The sequence below is a fragment of the Rutidosis leptorrhynchoides genome, chromosome 7, assembly GCF_046630445.1.
Source record: "Rutidosis leptorrhynchoides isolate AG116_Rl617_1_P2 chromosome 7, CSIRO_AGI_Rlap_v1, whole genome shotgun sequence".
NCBI classification, from domain to species: Eukaryota; Viridiplantae; Streptophyta; class Magnoliopsida; order Asterales; family Asteraceae; genus Rutidosis; species Rutidosis leptorrhynchoides.
In genome coordinates, this window is record NC_092339.1 from 166,212,843 (window position 1) to 166,227,741 (window position 14,899).

General features: G+C 33.5%; 1 non-coding gene across 1 annotated transcript; it reads right to left on the reverse strand.

The window, feature by feature from the left end:
- Positions 1-7,031: 7,031 nt before the first annotated feature.
- Positions 7,032-7,138, reverse strand: LOC139860913 (small nucleolar RNA R71). Its single transcript, XR_011763539.1, has one exon. It is a non-coding gene; the product is annotated as a small nucleolar RNA R71 (small nucleolar RNA).
- Positions 7,139-14,899: the final 7,761 nt, after the last annotated feature.

Consider the following 14,899-nt stretch of genomic DNA (forward strand, 5'->3'; position numbering starts at 1 on the left):
CTCATATTTCAGTGTATGCACCGCTCCGCAATTGTCTTCCACTTTTTCTCATCAAAACATTTCAGTGGAAATGTCAAAAAAAATTTAGGGGGAGAAGGGGGGAATGATGGTTCCCATAGAGATCATGATGGTTCCCATATAGATTTGTATGGAACCTGCACTAAAAAAAAAGGTTTTATCCAAAACCTTAAATAGACCCGCAAAGAAGGTTTTCACCAAAACCTTCTATGACCCGCGCCTCAATTGCCTTACAACCTTTCTCATCAAAACCTATATTTTCTGTGTAGCAAATTGTCAAAATATGTTTTAATTTCAAATAAATCATACTTTGAGGTGGAGAAAATGTCCACAAAAATAAAGGTTTTATCATCATTATGAGAACTCACATGGCTTCTACATACTTCTATCCATAATGGCTTCTACATACTTCTGTGTAGAACCCGCATCTCAAAGTGGTGTCAAACATACTTCAAAGTGGAGTTAAACATCAAAATGGCTTTTGCACAAATAACAGTGTAAAACCCATATTTTCGCACGTAACTCTCCCAAAAAACCAAAGCTAAAACGTGCAACTATCAAGGGGGGGTTTAAAGATTCAAATGTCAGTAATGACGGAGGATGTGTCCTGGTGATTGCCTCAAGAGGGTGTGTCTAGATGACTTCCTCAACTACAACAGTCACCAAATGACGGAGGATGTGTCCTAGTGACTGCCTCAAGAGGATGTGTCTAGATGACTGCCTCAAATACGGAATGAGAAAACAAATTGATACAAATTAAGTGGTTGGTGTCTCAAACTGCCAAAGGGGTTCCAAGAAATCATGAATAGGAACCCTGCGTATCGACCGGAAATCCTCTATCAACACCTTACTTTAGAACAGGGTCCAGAGGTCAGACTTATCTTGATGAGGGAGATCTGTCTAGTTCAACGGAGAGGCAATATGACAATACTTAGGCTTACTTTAATAGATTTATCAGACCTCCGGAAGGATGATCACCTTAACGATTAGTCAGCATTTAAGCCTGACCACACACACTCCTTAGAGAGTGCAGCAACTGAAAGAGATGTGTCACCTCATGACATATCAATGAATTCAGGATGCGATGTAGCATCTTCCTACATTACATTGATTTCTACCGAAACCAATGCGTTGTTAGGTACAGTTGGAAGACTTGGTATAACCAAGAGCGGCATAGTCACACAAAAGTCCCAATATACTTTAATCATGGAGGTGGATAGCTTGCTAACGCCGACTGGAACTTTGGTGACCAGTTATCCTCAACATCCACCGAGGTTAAACTTGGACCTACTAATACCGGTGAGGTCCCCAAATCCGAAAACGTTTTGGTTTCAGAAAACTTGTCTAGTGTAACAACTAGCATGCCTGATTTAAACTTGTCTAGTATAACAACTAGCTTGAATTTTACAAAATCAAAAACGGTTTCTAAAAGATCCTGTTTTCCCCGAGGATCAAACTTTTACCTTAACCTCTTTGTTTCTTCTTAGAAGATACACATTCCCTCTCTAATGATAATCATATATGCTCTCTCTGCTATTTTGCGATGAACACGGGATGCCATATTCGTGCTACACATGCTGAACACGGTACACCATATTGGTCATGCAGAGAGAATGACACACGAGTCAAAAACAAACCAATCACGGTCACGAAAAAGACGAATCAACATTTGAGGGGGAGTAAAAGAGGTTCACACAATATCATATCAAGCTACTTTCAATTCACAAAGTTAGTCGAAAGTCAAAGATCAAGACCCCATCGCCCGAACCAAAGAAGATGACAAAACAAATCAATCATAACACTCCCAGATCAGTTCATCCTAAGTGCAAGTTTGTGTTCAAAGCTGAGAGCTTCATAGCTTCATAGCTTCAAACCGAAATCAAAAGCCCAGAAGAAGGTTGCACAAGAAATCAATTATTATTATTATTATATATATATATATATACACACACACACACACACACACATATCTATTTACAAATATATATATATATATATATATATATATATATACATACACACACATATCTATTTACAAATATTTGTTCGTGAATCGTCGGGAATGGTCGAAAGTCAAATGAATATATGAAACAGTTCAAAATTTTTGAGACTCAACCTAACAGACTTTGCTTATCGTGTCAAAAATATTAAATCGTATCGAGAGTTTGCTTTAAAATTAGTCGAAATTTTCCGGGTCGTCACAGTTGGATATATGTGTGTACGCCAAACATCCAAATACTCTTAAGTGAGAGTATGATGGATCCTTTACAGACCAATGTTTCTCGGGAACTTTAAAATTAAGTGGTACTGATGGAGATCGGTTGATCAAGTAACATGCGGCTCTGAATGCTTCTCCCCAGAATGGCTTTAGCAGCTTAGCCATACTGAGCATGCTCCGAACACGTTCCATAATTGTTCGGTTCATTATTTCTGCAATACCATTGTGTTGAGGGGTACGTGGAACTGTCTTCTAATGTTGGATGCCATATGATCTGGCATCGAACTACCTGGAAGAGTATTCACCGCCGTTGTCGGACCGAAAACACTTTAACTTCTTTCCTATCTCACGTTCTACCATGACATGGAACTGTTTGAAGTAATCGAAAACCTGGTGTAACGACCCGTCAAAATCGCTATTGACGCGGCACGTTAATCATTGATTCCACAGTGAGGTTTTGACCTCTATATGATACGTTTTGATAAAATATTGCATTCATTAAAATAAGTGACTTTCTAAACATAGAAAGTTATAAACATGTGGGCGAGTGTGATAATGCTAAAAACGAACATATATTTCATAGCATTATTCCTCAAGAAAGACAAGCTTTTAGTTGCAATTGTTCTATTTAAAAGTGATATTCGTTTAAATAATAAAAGGTGAAGACAAAAGACAGATTCGACGAATTGAAGACGCAAACGACCAAAAAGCTCAAAAGTACAAAATACAATCAAAGAGGTTCCAATTATTGATAAGAAACGTCTCAAAATTGCAAGAGTACAAGATTCAAAACGCAAAGTACAAGATATTAAATTGTACGCAAGGACGTTCGAAAATCCGGAACCGGGACCAGAGTCAACTCTCAACGCTCGACGCAACGGACTAAAAATTACAAGTTAACTATGTATATAAATATAATATAATATATAATTAATTCTTAAAATTAATATATATATTATAATATATTTATAATTCGTCGGCAAACAAAGAGCCGAAGCTGAGTGAGCTGTAATTTCAAACTCCGCGACTTGCGGAGTTTGAAGAAGGAAAATGCCGCGAGTTGCGGAGTTCCCCTGGACTCAATTCCCTATAAAAACCAACGCAGTTCGACGTAAAAAAAATATATCCAAAAACAATTCAATCTCTCTCTATATATGTATACGTAAATATATATAATTTATATTTTAATTTTAATTTTAATTTTAAATTCTAATAATAAGGGTATGTTAGCGAATGTTGTAAGGGTGTAAGTCGAAATTCTGTCCGTGTAACGCTACGCTATTTTTAATCATTGTAAGTTATGTTCAACCTTTTTAATTTAATGTCTCGTAGCTAAGTTATTATTATGCTTATTTAAAACGAAGTAATCATGATGTTGGGCTAATTACTAAAATTGGGTAATTGGGTTTTGTACCATAATTGGGGTTTGGACAAAAGAACGACACTTGTGGAAATTAGACTATGGGCTATTAATGGGCTTTATATTTGTTTAACTAAATGATAGTTTGTTAATTTTAATATAAAGATTTACAATTGGACGTCCCTATAAATAACCATATACACTCAATCGGACACGATGGGCGGGATATTTATATGTACGAATAATCGTTCATTTAACCAGACACGGGAATGGATTAATAGCCACTAGAATTACTAAAACGGGGGTGAAATTATGTACAAGGACACTTGACATAATTGATAACAAAGTATTAAAACCTTGGGTTACACTCAGTCGACATCCTGGTGTAATTATTAAACAAATTATTAAAATCTTGTTACAGTTTAAGTCCCCAATTAGTTGGAATATTTGACTTCGGGTATAAGGATAATTTGACAAGGACACTCGCACTTTATATTTATGACTGATGGACTGTTATGGACAAAAACCAGACGAACATATTAAATAATCCAGGACAAAGGACAATTAACCCATGGGCATAAAACTAAAATCAACACGTCAAACATCATGATTACGGAAGTTTAAATAAGCATAATTCTTTTATTTCATATTTAATTTCCTTTATTTTATATTTAATTGCACTTCTAATTATCGCACTTTTATTTATTGTTATTGTATTTAATTGCACTTTTAATTATCGTACCTTTTAATTATCGCACTTTTATTTATCGCAATTTCATTATCGTTATTTACTTTACGCTTTAAATTAAGTCTTTTATTTATTTTTAATATTTTACATTTGGTTTTAACTGCGACTAAAGTTTTTAAAATCGACAAACCGGTCATTAAACGGTAAAAACCCCCCTTTATAATAATAATATTACTTATATATATATTTGTATTTTTATAAATTTAAACTAATATAGCGTTAAGCTTTGTGAAAAAGATTCCCTGTGGAACGAACCGGACTTACTAAAAACTACACTACTGTACGATTAGGTACACTGCCTATAAGTGTTGTAGCAAGGTTAAAGTATATCCATTCTATAAATAAATAAATATCTTGTGTAAAATTGTATCATATTTAATAGTATTTCCTTGTAAAATATAAGCTATTTTATATACACCTCGCATAACATCAAGCATTTTTGGCGCCGCTGCCGGGGAACTTAAATGCCGAAAGCGCAACGCTAAATATTAAAAAAAAAAATTTATTTTTAGTTTACTTTTATTAAAATACGCTTTTGTAAAAATACGTTTTAAAAATTCGAAAATATAAAAAGAAAACAAATATATAAATATTTTTAAGAGTTTGTTAAATATTTAAGTTTTATAAAGTTTCTTTATTTTTATTTTATAAAAATATAAGTTTTATTTAAATATTTTGTTTTTATTTAAAACATAAAATCAAAAACCGAAAAAAAATTTATATATAAATCTAGTTTTAAGAATTTTATTTATAAAATTGTAACATATTTTTATTTCTATTCTAGTTTTTAAAATATAAGTTTTATTTAAATTATATAAATATTTTAATTAAATTAAAAACAGAAAAATAAAAAATATATATATAAATAAAGTTACGTTGAACCTGTCAAACGAAGCAACCTGATCTGAAATTTGAAACCCCGCGACTCGCAGAGTTTTCCAGCCTCGGGCACCGCAAGTCGCGGAGCAGCCCTGACACGGGTACACAGGAACCCTAACAGCATTAATTACGGGATAATTATTATTATTATTAATTCTAAACCCTAATTAGGGTATTTTTATTATAATATTTAGTTTTAATTAGTTTATTTTGTTTTATTTAATTTTATTTAGTTTAATTAAATTATAAAATTAATAATTTTATAAAATAAATAATATAAAAATAATATTTTTATAAAAATTGTACTTTTTACAACTTTTAGTATATTTTTATATTTTGTCCCTTTTTAATTGTTTTAGCGCAATATTTGTGTTTTTTGCTAGTTTTTAGTTTTAAAACTTAGTTTTTGCCATAGTTATTTTTATTTCTAGATTTTTAGGCTTTGTCGTAAAATCCCTTAAGTGCTTTTTCTTTAGACTAAGATTTAGGTGCTTTAGAATTTTGCGACGCCTTTGTAAGTTTTAGTACCTTTTTAAAATATTGCCATTTGGGATATAGTTTTACTTGTAAGCTTTAATATTTTTAGACACCTTTTACCTATGTATCAATTATCATTCCAATTAGTAATCTCAATTTGCGATTATAATTTTAAGTTAGTGATAGTAATAAGGTTGGGTTAGTCGATTGTTTTTAAGTTTTATAGTCATTCTCTGTTTCTTTCATTTTTCGACGCCTTTTTCAATTTTTTTTTCTTTTTCGACCTTTTTCGACGCGCTCTTTTTCTTTCTTATTTCTCGTTATTCTAGTTTTTAGGACATAGATTTTTATTCTACTGCTTATCTAAATTTCTTAAAATTACGAAAATTTATTTTAAGTGGTTAAATTGATAGACATCAAAATTTTCTGGTTCGTAGTAATAGTTGGATTTGTACGTGGACCGGGTTGTTGGAGCCAAAAAGTCCTCAATTATATTGAGACCAAACGAATCCTGCCCCTCTGCTGCATCTTTTGGCTATTCGAAACGTGGGCAAAATCAGAAAAGTCTATTAATTGGATAACTTATATAATTTTTCTTTTCTTTTAAAAACTAATAGGATATTCAGTGAATGCACCGAGCAAGACGTTCACCACCTTTTGTACGTTCACCACCTGTAACTAGATCAAGACATCTAGCAAATATTACTGCCGTTGATTTTCCTTTAGAATCGTCATCCAGTCGACCAAGTACTCCAATTCAAATTTCCGATAATCCATTTTTTGAACCCGACCTCACAATTGAGAATCCGGATAATATTCAGGGACGATTCATAGATCCTGAACCATTAAATTTTCCTCCGGAACCACCAATCATTCAAACAGAGATTGTTGAGGAACGAACCATTAAATCAGAATCCTCTAGTGATTCGGATTCAACAAATTCAATCATGGAAAATCTGGAACCTTTAAGTATGGAAGACCGAATGAGAGCTAAACGCACTGGCCAAGGTCACGCAATTACTCATCCAAACATTAATGCGCCAGATTATGAAATCAAAGGACAAATTCTACACATGGTGACTAATCAATGCCAATTTAGTGGTGCGCCGAAGGAAGATCCAAATGAACATCTTCGTTACTTTAATAGGATCTGCACTCTATTTAAAATAAGAGAAGTTGAGGATGAACAGATATATCTCATGTTATTTCCGTGGACTTTAAAGGGAGAAGCCAAAGATTGGTTGGAATCGTTACCTGAAGGGGTGATTGATACATGGGACGTTTTAGTTGTAAATTTTCTTAAACAATTCTTTTCAGCATCTAAAGCCGTAAGACTTCAAGGAGAAATTGTTACGTTCACACAGAAACCAAATGAAACTCTATATGAGGCGTGGACAAGATTTGAAAAGTTATTAAGAGGATGTCCTCAACATGGTTTAGACACCTGTCAAATAGTACAAATATTCTACCAAGGATGCGACATCACTACAAGAAAAGACATAGATATAGCAGCTGGTGGTTCCATTATGAAGAAAACCGAAACTGATGCTTATAAAATTATTGATAACACTGCTTCCCACTCACATGAGTGGCACCAAGAAAAAGATATCGTTAGATCATCTAAAGCAGCTAGAGACGATTCTAGCCATGACTTAGATTCCATTTCCGCAAAGATAGATGATGTGGAGAGACGAATGGAAAAGATGACTAAAGATATTCACTCAATACAAATTAGTCGTGAGCAGTGTGGAGGACAATATTTGACAAAAGATTGTCTCAGTATTGAATTAACAATGGAACAAAGAGAGAATATTTCATACATAAACCAAAGGCCTGGAAATAATTATCAGAATAATTATCAACCGCCAAGACCGATTTACAATCAAAACCAGAACTATAATGGAAATATTCCATACAACAACCAACAAGGTCCTAGCAATCAACAAGTATCCAATAATAATTACAATCAGCAAAGACCTAATTTTCAAAACAAACCACCACAACAAACCGATGATAAAAAGCCGAATTTAGAAGATATGATGACGAAGCTAGTTGAAACTCAAACGCAGTTTTTCACATCTCAGAAACAAACCAATGAACAAAATGCTCAAGCATTTAGAAATCAACAAGCTTCTATTCAAAATCTGGAACAAGAAGTAAGTAACCTAGCAAGGTTAATAGGTGAAAGAAAACCGGGAAGTCTACCTAGTGATTCAAATGCTAACCCCCGGAATGAAACAGCTAAAGCCATTACCACAAGAAGTGGTACAACACTTAAACCACCTGAAATACCTGTAACTTCTGATGAAGCTATTCCTACTCCACAAGAACCACAACCTGATCAAGATAAGGAAAAAGAACCGGTAGTTGAAAAGGTTAATGAAGATAACACAGTTAAGGCTAAACCTTATGTTAAACCATACCAACCACCACTTCCTTACCCGAGTAAAATGAAGAAAGAGAAACCTGAAGCCGAGCAATCCAAATTCTTGGATATGTTTAAACAGATAAATGTAAATCTTCCTTTCATTGATGTGATTTCAGGAATGCCTAGATATGCTAAATTCTTGAAAGATCTAATCTCAAATAGAAAGAAAATGGAAGAACTCTCGGCTGTTACCATGAATGCTAATTGTTCAGCAGTACTGTTGAATAAGATACCAGAAAAACTATCTGATCCAGGAAGTTTCACAATTCCATGTTTTCTGGGTAGTCTTAGTTCAATAGAAGCATTGGCAGACTTAGGTGCTAGTATAAATCTAATGCCATATTCACTATACGCTAAACTAGACCTTGGAGAATTGAAACCAACCAGAATAAGCATACAACTAGCCGATAGATCAATAAAATATCCTAGAGGGATAATGGAGAACATGCTAGTTAAAGTTGGTACTTTAGTATTTCCAGTAGATTTTGTTGTTCTGGACATGGAAGAAGATTCTCAAGTTCCTCTCATATTAGGAAGACCATTCTTAAACACGGCTAAAGCAATGATAGACGTGTTCGGTAAGAAATTGACCCTAAGTATAGAGGACGAGAGTGTTACCTTTTCAGTTGATAGAGCAATGCAACAACCACAATCTGCAGATGATACATGTTATTATATTCAAACTATAGATGCACATGCAGAATTATTAGAAGAATTTCCAGAATTACAAGGAACAGGAGAATGTTCTTTAGGAGAAGGTAATGAACCAATTGAGGAAGCTGAAATGTTAGCTACACTTATAGCTAATGGATATGAACCAACAACAGAAGAAATTCAAATGCTAAAATAAGAAGACAGATATCGATATAAATCATCGATAGAAGAACCTCCGAAATTAGAATTAAAGCCACTTCCAAACCATTTGGAATACGCTTATTTACATGGTGAATCTGAATTACCTGTAATAATATCGTCTTCTCTTACTGAAAATGAGAAATCACAACTCATTTCTGTGTTGAAAGCTCATAAACCAGCCATTGCATGGAAGATTCATGATATTAAAGGAATAAGTCCTTCGTATTGCACACATAAAATCCTTATGGAAGAAGGTCATAAAACGTATGTGCAACGCCAACGAAGACTAAATCCTAATATGCAAGATGTAGTTAAGAAAGAGATTATTAAACTGCTAGATGCGGGTATAATTTATCCAATTTCTGATAGTCCATGGGTAAGCCCAGTTCAATGCGTGCCTAAGAAGGGTGGCATGACTGTCATTACAAATGAGAAAAATGAGCTTATTCCTACTAGAACTGTAACAGGATGGCGTGTGTGTATTGATTATAGAAAATTAAATGACGCCACCAGAAAAGATCACTTTCACTTACCTTTCATTGATCAAATATTGGAAAGATTAGCCGGAAATAGTTACTATTGTTTTCTAGATGGATTTTCCGGATATTTTCAAATTCCAATAGCACCCGAGGACCAAGAGAAAACCATGTTCACGTGCCCTTATGGTACTTTTGCTTACAAACGCATGCCATTTGGACTTTGCAACGCCCCTGCAACCTTTCAAAGGTGCATGATGGCGATTTTTCACGACATGATAGAAGAATGCATGGAAGTTTTCATGGATGACTTTTCAGTCTTCGGTGATACATTTGAATCATGTCTAGTTAATCTGGAATGAATGCTTATTAGATGCGAACAATCAAATCTAGTTCTTAATTGGGAGAAATGCCATTTTATGGTTAAAGAAGGCATCGTTCTTGGTTATAAAATTTCAAAAGAAGGAATTGAAGTGGATAGAGCTAAATTAGATGTAATTGCTAAACTTCCACATCCCACCAATGTTAGAGGAGTTAGGAGTTTTCTAGGGCATGCCGGTTTTTACCGACGTTTCATAAAAGATTTTTCTAAAATTGCCACTCCTATGAATAAACTCCTAAAAAAGGATGCTCCATTCATCTTTTCAGATGAATGTATCAAATCTTTTAATATTCTTAAAGAGAAACTCACTAATGCGCCGATCATGATAACACCAAATTGGAATCTACCATTTGAACTAATGTGCGATGCAAGTGATTTTGCAATGGGAGCCGTTTTAGGACAAAGGATTGAAAAACGATTTCAACCTATATATTATGCTAGTAAGACATTACAAGGAGCACAAACGAACTATACAACTACTGAAAAAGAACTCCTTGCTATTGTCTTTGCTTTTGACAAATTTCGATCATATCTCGTTCTAGCAAAAACGGTGGTCAATACCGACCATTCTGCTCTTAGATACCTATTTTCGAAACAAGATGCTAAACCAAGATTAATCCGTTGGATCTTACTCTTACAAGAGTTTGATATTGAAATCCGAGATAAAAGAGGAGCAGAAAATCTCGCCGCTGATCATCTTTCTCGTCTTGAAAATCCCGAATTAGAAGTTCTAAATGAATCGGCCATACAAGACAACTTTCCTGATGAATATCTATTGAAGATAGATTATAATGAAATCTCATGGTTTGCAGACTATGCAAACTACTTAGTTTGTGGATTCCTTGAAAAAGGATTATCGTACCAAAAACGAAAGAAATTCTTCAGTGATATAAAACACTATTTTTGGGAAGATCCACATCTGTTTAAAAGTTGTCCCGATGTAATAATACGCCGATGTGTATTTGGAGATGAAGCTAGTAAAATATTAAACCATTGTCACACAGGACCAACAGGAGGGCATTATGAGCCTCAACTAACAGCAAGAAAAGTTTATGATGCTGGATTCTATTGGCCTACAATTTACAAAGACGCACACCTTCTTTGCAAATCCTGTGATGCTTGTCAAAGGGCCGGAAAAATAAGTCAACGTGATGAAATGCCACAAAATGTCATACAAGTATGTGAAGTATTTGACATTTGGGGTATTGACTTTATGGGTCCATTTCCAAAATCTCATAATAATCTCTATATTCTCGTAGCCATTGATTATGTATCTAAATGGGCGGAAGCATAAGCTCTCCCAACTAACGATGCACGAGTTGTTGTCAACTTTTTAAAACGTCTTTTTGCAAGGTTTGGAACACCGAAAGCTTTAATAAGTGATCGGGGTACTCATTTCTGTAATAATCAACTTGAGAAAGTTCTTAAAAGATATGGAGTAACTCATAAAATCTCAACCGCATATCATCCACAAACAAGTGGACAAGTTGAAAATACCAACCGAGCTTTAAAACGTATTCTAGAGAAAACCGTAGGATCAAATCCGAAGGAATGGTCCATTTAATTGGAGGATGCACTCTGGGCTTTTAGAACAGCCTACAAAACTCCAATTAGAACCACACCTTTTAGACTTGTTTATGGAAAAGCATGTCATCTTCCAGTAGAAATTGAACACAAAGCATTTTGGGCTTTGAGGACATGTAATCTTGATTTACATGAAGCCGGACGTCTACGATTAAGTCAACTAAACGAATTAGAAGAATTAAGACATGAAGTATACGAAAATTCGTTAATCTATAAAGAAAGAACGAAGAAATGGCATGATAAAAGAATCAAAAGTTCAAAAGAATTTAAAGAAGGAGACTGAGTTCTTCTTTTCAATTCACGATTCAAGCTATTTCCTGGAAAATTGAAATCAAGATGGTCTGGACCATTCATAGTTAAAAGAGTTTTTCCATACAGAACAGTAGAATTGATAAATTCAAATGGAATTGAATTTAAAGTTAATGGTCACAGAGTTAAACACTACATAGATAGTCCGATGGAAGTCGACAACGAAGTTAATCACAATTTCGACACCACAGCTAACTAAGTGTGGGGAGAATCAAGTCTTTAAAGGGGTTTATGTATTTCTGTTAGAGTTAGATTGTCTGTTTTCGTGTAGTTCTCAAAAATGGAACCCGAATGGTCTTTCCCTAGCAGACCCTAAAGAACTAGTCTTCTCCCCCCATTCTGAATTTTTATTTTTTTAGGAAATAAAGACTGCCTGTGAACTAAACCATGGTCTAATGCTACACGCTTTGATCACTAAACGTAATAATGACACACTTCCGAGTGAAATAGTATCAGTAATCAGAGAAAGATTGGACGGAGTAAGAAAAGAATCCAGATGCGAAGATAATAAGTTACAATTTGGTAAAGGAAAATCAAAATCCGCAGCAAAAAGAAGAGCACGACACCTAGAACGATGTCACAAATGCGGAAAATGGTCACATGGAGGTAAATGTTCAAATAATCAAACCTATTCAAATACCGAATTTGTTACTTTATGCAGAGACGGACCGTTCATATGTTTAGAAGAAAAGACACTGAATGCTCGAGGTTACGCCTATGTAGCCATGGAAAACCAATTAAACCGACTATCTTATGAATGGGATAGATCATATAACTAAGAAATCTATTTCACAGGTATTTTTGTACAGTTTTTATTATTTTTATTTTTAACCTTTTGATAATAAACGCTAATTTGTTCGCTATAAAGTATTAAATTGGTATTGAATAAAATTAGGTTTGGCGACCGAAATTATTGATATCATTCAAAAATTTATTACATCACTGCGAAATTTAACGTTTATTCTTAAGGTATAAATATCTTTAATCAATCAACCCAAAATATTTCTAAAATTCGTCATGAGTTAAATTAGGTTTTGGAACCGAAATTACTTTACCGAAAAGAGGGGCGCATATTTTTGATAATATTTGATTGATTAAAGTGGGATAAAAAGCCAAAAAAAATTTTAATTTTATTTTTACCATGTTTTTAAAATTTATATATAAATCTTAAATTAATATTGTAAACTTTGTAAAACCAATATATTTAAAATTGTAAATATTTGAAAAATTAATATAAGTTTGGTGTGAAATTATAATATGAATTTTTAAATTAAGTTTGGTGTGAATTTTTAATTTTTAAAATATGAATTTTTAATTTTATGCATTTCAAATTTTAAGTTTGGTGTGAAATTTTTAATATTAATTTTGAATTTTATATTTAAGTTGTGTGAATTTAAAAACAAAAATTTACTTTATCTCATTAAATTAAAAATATGATTTTTAAAATTCGTCGTAAGTTGAAGACTAGGTCTTTGAACCGAAATTGCTTTACCCGAGGGAGGGACGAGAACTTTTATTATCATTATTTTTAATCTTATTGAATTAAAGTATGCCAAAAACATTAAAAAAACCCAAAAATCTTTACTTTTAAAAACCGCGCTTTGATTTGACAAATTTTAAAATTTTGTCGAGGGACAGACTAGGACAACGATCCGAAACACCCTCGCTCCTAAAGGAAAACAAAATTTTTAAAATTTAATTAATTATAAGTTTTATAAAGTATAAGGTTTTATAAAAAAAAAAAAAAAAAAAAAAAAAACTGAAATTACTGTAGCCGGCACCCCATGCGATCGCATGGGGTTTGCACTTGGAACCCATACGATCGCATGGGGACCAAATGCAGGCCTGATACATACAGCAGCTCGGTTCTGCCTCAACACAAACACACACATACATTCACGAAACTCACCCAAAAATTCACCAATTTTCGCCATTTTTTTACCGTAATTCATCAAAATTCTTGCTCTAATCATGCCTAGATTCTCATTCTTCAGCAAATTGGTAAAAATTACACCCCTAAACTCTATAAATTCCTAGTTTTTGTGATAATTACCAATTTTTTACCTAATGCAATTTTGTTAATTTCTAGTGTAATTAGTGTTAAATTGTTAGTATTTTATGCATGTATAACCTAGATTAATGCTATTTAACATGATTTGAAGCTAAAAACTTCAAAAATTTTAGAAATCTAGGGTTTGTGTTCTTGAGCAATTTGGGGCTTTTTGATATAAACAGGTTATGGCCGATTTTTGTCATGAATTATTGCTAAATTGAGTAGTGTAACATGTTTAGATAGTTAAATGATCCAAACAATGATCCTAAACATGATTTTTGGAGATTAAAGTGGACTTTTTAAGTCCAAAATTCATGAACTTGATTAATTTGATATATTTGCCATTTGAGACTTGTTTAATTATTAGTAATGAATATTTTGACATGTTATTTGAGTTAAATGCTTATGAATTTTGTATACATTTTCATATGTGCTTATTTGAAAAGTGTAGAATTGTGAAAAATTGTGAAAATGTGTATAAGTTTAATTTTGATTTAACATGTTATAGTGATTGTTTTAAGTTGTTATTTTGCTAACACTAATGCATATTTGGATGCACAAATTTTGTGTTTAATGTGTTTTGCAGAAAGCCGATACTGGAGGTTCAGGAGCATCATCATCTAGACGACCATCACCAGTAGCAGAACCAGAACCAGAAATGCAACACGAACAAGAACCACAACATGAACAACAACAACAGCCTGATCAGCACATACCTTATTATGATCCGGTACAGTTTGTTGATGAATTCATAGTATTCCCAATGAGGCCGCCAGTAGAATTCCCAACGATTACTGAGCACACTCTACATCCTAATCTGAGATTTGATAGAAGATGGAGAGATTACGAGACATATCAAAGGAACAAATTCAAATTGGTAACAAAAAATGTAGAGGTGCCAAGGGTAATCGATTGGGCCCCTTTGGAAACGGTCCATCTAGCTGACCGTGTTAGACAGCTTTTAGTTCAAAGGTATGGCAGTTCTTCTTTTACAGATTGGGAACGTCTTTTCACCATTCGTAGACCTGTATATAAGGAATGGTGTGTTGAGTTGATGAGTACTGTATCACTTGATACAAATATAGTTAGAATAGATGATAGAAGATTTCTTA